At 44.7% G+C, this 5,542-nt stretch overlaps 1 pseudogene; it reads left to right on the forward strand.

Annotated features, from left to right (window-relative positions):
- Positions 1-615: 615 nt before the first annotated feature.
- Positions 616-1,144, forward strand: LOC126526439 (protein GVQW3-like; annotated as a pseudogene).
- Positions 1,145-5,542: the final 4,398 nt, after the last annotated feature.

Raw genomic sequence — 5,542 nt, forward strand, 5'->3', positions numbered from 1 at the left:
TTCACTGACCTCTTTGCTCTACATACATGGGACTCCGTCTTCCTCTTGCCCTGCATAGTTGCCAATAAGGAAGCTGTAAATCTGCCAAAGCGCCGAGAGAAAGTCAATCACTGTCACAACTATCCTTCTCGGTTTGATGTATGTGAGAACGACCGGGCACCCGGTCTGGTGTCTTCACAGTCAGGGCCGAACTGCCATTTTTTTTGGTAAACCCTGATGAATAGGTCCACCGATCGGAACTGTTGAAATTAAATACTTGTTCTGTTTACCAAGCTTGTAGCACCGCTCAAGTTCTTAAACACACACACACACACACACACACACACACACACACACACACACACACACACACACACACACACACACACACACACACACACATATATATACACACACACACATATATATATATATATATATATATATATATATATATATATATATATATATATATATATATATATATATATATATATATTATATGCATCAGCCGACCTAGAACCTTCGTGTGCATGCTCGAATTTTTTCCCGCCTGCCGATAGCTTCAATCGCTGGGATGCAGCGTTTCAGTAAGGTAGTGCGCAGTGCTCTCGTCGGTTTTTTATTGCAAGGAAAATGGGGGAGCGACTGGAGCAGCGCTGCTGCATCAAATTTTGCCGGAAACTGGGCGACAGCCAAGTGGAACCCATTTGGAAGATTCAGATGGCTTTCGGTGATGAGGCTATCAGCAGCGCACAGATTAAGGAGTGGTACAACCGCGGTTAAAGACGGCCGCACATTGGTGGAGAGCGAGCCACGCTCCGGTCGGCCATCAACATGCCGAAATGACGAGGTCATTGCAGAAGCGAACGCTGTGGTGATGCCGGACCGTCGCGCGACTGTCCGAGAAATTGCGGAAGAGGTGGGCATCAACACTTTTTCTGCACATTCCATTATGACCGAAGACTTGGCCATGAAGAGAGTTGCGGCGAAATTCATGCCGAAGCTGCTCACGGTGGATCCAAAGCAACTTCGTTCTGAAGTCTCACAGGACATGCTGGATTCCACAAACAGTGACCCCGGCTTCATGAACGCCATAATCACTGGTGACGAGTCTTGGGTGTACGGGTACGACCCGGAAAACAAATCCCAGTGGTCACAGTGAAAGCATTCCACGTCACCAAGACCAAAGGCCCGCCAAGTGCGCAGCAACGTCAAAGTGATGTTGACTGCTTTCTTTGACTCCCGCGGTGAGGTACACAACGAATACGCACCACAAGGTCAAACAATCACCAACGAGTACTACAGGGATGTCCTCCGTCGCCTACGTGATGCTGTGCGGCGCAAGTCACCCGAGTTGTGGGCAACATGAAATTGGCGCATACATCACGACAATGCTCCTGCACATTCCTCGCACTTTATTCAGACTTTTTCGGCGATAAACCATACTCCTGTAGTTCAACAGGCTCCTTACTCTCCTGATATGGTCCCTTGCGACTTCTGGCTGTTTCACAAAATCAAGAGGCCATTGAAATGAGCGCGATTTCAGACAAGAGAGGACATTATGGCTGCAACGAGAGCTGAGCTAAACTCCAATCCGGAAGAGGCCTTTTCGGAATACTTCCAACAATGACAGCACCGCTGGGAGAAGTGTGTGGAGACCCAAGGACACTACTTTGAGGGGGATTAGGTTTCCAACGCGCCAGTTATGCAACTTTTTTTCTTCGGCCAAAGGTCGGATACTTTTCCAACAGACCTCGTGCGTGTGGGTATATGTATATATATCAGTGGCGTAGCAACAAATTTCGTTCAGGGGGGGCTCATGTTGCAGCTCGGCCTCCTCCTTAAGAGGAAGCTTTAGCTCGGGTGCTGCTATTTAAATACATGTAGAAGGGTAATTCGTTTTTCCTCGCAACAACTGCACCAAATTTGACGATGTTTGTTGAATTTAAAAGAAAAACTTAAATTCTAGTGACTGTTGGCTTCGAATTCTTCATTTAGGCGGTCAATTCTTTATTAAAAATTGTCCAAAACTGCAAATTTTCAGAAAACGGAACTATCAAGTTTAAAACTCAGTAACTCAACAATGAAAAATGATAGCACAATTCTGTGAATTGCATCTAATAGTACATCTACAGCGGACAAAATAGATATGTTAAACCTGAATTTAAAAAAAAAAATTAGTATTATGGAAATACGACTTTTGAAGAACCCTTGCACGCAACGTAACCAATTCACGCAAGATACAAATTGACACACCAAATTTGTCCGCATTGACTTTCCTAATAGTTACCGTTTATAGAAACGAGATGTCTGTTCTTGGTACATAGCTATTATTTTGTAAACGTCGTGCTTCTATTTTTTCGAAATTAGAAATTTTTCAAAATATTTTATACAAAATTCAGGCCGTAAATCGAAATTTCGTTTCCAACAGCCACTATAACTTACCTTCTCTCTCAAATGCAACAAACTTAATTAAAAGCGATTAGCAGGATTATGTCAGAAAAACGTTTTTGCGTTTTACATGTATTTTGAATAGGCCGCGTCGGATTGGGCCCCAGCTAAAGCTTCCTCTTAAACAATTGGTCGAGGGATCAAATACATGAATAATAACTGCATTACCATTGTCAAAAATGCTGTAAACGAATTCTTGAACGCTACGCACTGTCCAAACAAGTAAAATGTGTATTTTTCCGTAAAAGAATATTCTCGTATGTGCCAAAAATTGTGCCCAAAGTAACTGATATCAATGCTTCTATGTTTTTGTCTATTTAATAAGTAAAGAAAACATCACACGAACTTTAGAACTATATCAGTTCGAAACCAGGAAAGCAGCGCATGCCGCTGATATGAAAAATGAAAAGGCCATGAAATGAACTAGTTGAGGACAAAGATGTTAATGAAACTTAGTCATTCAAGAACCGTGTTTAGATTCTTGTACATATGCAATGGCCACTGAAAAATCTCCACGGCGCTGTCATTTGTTCCAATGCATTACGCAGGAGCAGCTGTCACCGGTCGTGAGTCGTGAGTAAATGCACCGAAATTATAGTCGCAACAGAGAGCACGTATAAAAAGCAGGAGTTCTGCAAGCTATACGAGGGCGAGTCAAATGAATGTGAGCCAACACGAATATATGACAAACGGGGTACTTTATTTAAAGGTAGTCTCCATGAGCATTTAGACATTTGTCCCATTGACTAACGAGGCACGTGATTCCCGTCGCATGAAACTCCTTAGGTTGCTGCTTCAAAAAGTCTGTAACTGACTCTTTCACTTCATCGTCCGGCACGAATCTAGTTCCGTTGAGCTGTTTTTCGGTTGTCCCAAAATGTGGAAGTCGCAATGGGACAGGTCTGAGCTGTATGACGGATGTTGCAGGGTTTCCCACTTGAACTTTGCCACTTTTGTATTAACCACATCAGCGACGTGGGGACGGGTATTGTCGTGGAACAAGATGGCCCAATTCGTCAATTGTCCACGTAGTTTGTTCTTGATTGCGACACGCAGTGGTTCCGGCGTTTCATAATATCGGAAACAATTGATAGTCCCTCAAGATTGAGCAAATTTTATCAGTAATGGCCCCTGATGATCGAAAAAAAAAAGTCAACAACACTTTTCGGTCGAAAATGACGGCCTTTGCGTTCTTTGTCCATAGTAAATTCGAATGTTTGCACTGTAAGCTTTGCCGTCGTGTTTCAGACTCGTAGTAGTGGCGCCATGGTTCGTCCCCGATCACAATAGCAAACAAGAAATCGTCATCCTCATTGTGATACCGGATCAGATTAGTCAAAGCAGCGCCAAAAATCTCCGTCTTCTGGCAGTGGATCAAAATCTTGGGCATCAATTGCGCACACAAGAGCCGATAACCGAGGTGCTCATGAATTATGGCGTGAACCGAGCCGTGACTGATTTTCACACGCTCTGCCAGTTCGTCGATGCTTGGCCTCCATTCTTGTCTCGTCAGCTCATCAACCTTTGAAATTGTGCGGGATGTGATTGCACGATGGCATTGGCCCGGTCTTAGTATCTATTTGCAACTTTCCCATTCTTCTTTGAACCGTTTGCTCCCACGCTTTACAGTGGCCAATGAAATGCAATGTTCAACGTACACGGCAGCCATGCGGCGATTAATTTCTTTTCGGGAAACACCTTTAGCTGTCAAAAACTTCGCAACACCACGCTGTTCAGCTTTTGGGGTGTCCATTATGTCGGGCAACCATGTTCAACCCAGTGTATGAAAGCATTAAAGAACATTTATCATCACACATGCGTACCACTTTTGTAAATGAGAGATGCCACCCTGCTACGCGCATGCCTCGCAGATAATGAACCGAACCATTGTTGCGACTCGCACTCGTGCATTAGAAATGCGAAGATACAATGGGATATACAAATGCGAAGATACAGCTTGATAAAGGGCAAAAAGTGTGACTGGAAACAACGTTCACTGCACGTATACACAAAACCTCGCAACAAGATATCTAAATATACGTATAACTCTCCAATAAGTCTACGTATCTAAGAAAAAGTCACTGTATATAATGCGTAAAACATGGCAAATAAACATGCTGCGCAATCACAGATTCACATAATCCTAGATCCCGCCCCCATTCCCTCGACTCCCCCCGATGTATAGCGCGAGACGGAAGGCGGCGCGCTTGCTCCCCGCTTTTCTCCTTTGCGCACACACGGCTGAGCCACCATCGTCGGCTCAGCCATTCCACCCCCACCCCCTACGCTTTCACTCGCACATAAAGCATGCAGCACGCGGTCACGATGTTATCACCCTTGGACTTTATACGAAACATGAGGGCGACGACAGGAATGCGCCTGGAGTGTCCATATAATTGCTATCGCAATAATATAATAAGAGTATCTGGCAACTGAAGCGTCCAGTGGCTCATTACTTTCCACAAAAGAAGAAGTAACAAAATCGAACTTTCACCATGCGACAATTCGCTGCGCCGCAACAATGTATTTTCTTTTCCTTCTGTGGGGCGGGGGCACCGAAATGAAAAAAAAAACGCATAGGAAAGTATGTTGGCCACAATCGAATGCCTACTTTCGGCACCTAATGTGGCTACGGAAGGAATATCGAAGAAAGCATGAGACGCTCGGTCCACTGAGAACCAACCGTACGCATACTGCACGGTATATCCTACACCGGCGAGACAAGACTTTCCGGAGAAGTTCTGCAAAAGCGAACGCGGTGAAATCCGTCGAGTCCCCACAGTGATGGCGGTGAGCGACCATTGTTTCTTTTTCTCGTCTGCTAGCCAGAAAGTGTCCAAAACTCTGCCAGGCGAAAATCCACTCGGCCAGAGAAAACCGAACGCGCACCGAAGTGCGCCGCGCGGTGCATGGTCGGGGCCACGCGAGAAAAACGTATGAGCTCTGGCAGGCTCTGGCAGTCCGCGGGTATGGTAGCGAGAAAAAGAAAGAAAAAAAAATTGAAGAGGCTCAATGTGTCCTCGCGAATAAAAGTCAAAGTAGAAAAAAATAAATAAGAACGTAGTTAGCTTGGCTGGCTTTAGTGTTTTCACATGGATGTTTTGGCGTA

The sequence above is a fragment of the Dermacentor andersoni genome, unplaced genomic scaffold, assembly GCF_023375885.2.
Source record: "Dermacentor andersoni unplaced genomic scaffold, qqDerAnde1_hic_scaffold ctg00000039.1, whole genome shotgun sequence".
Taxonomy (NCBI): domain Eukaryota; kingdom Metazoa; phylum Arthropoda; class Arachnida; order Ixodida; family Ixodidae; genus Dermacentor; species Dermacentor andersoni.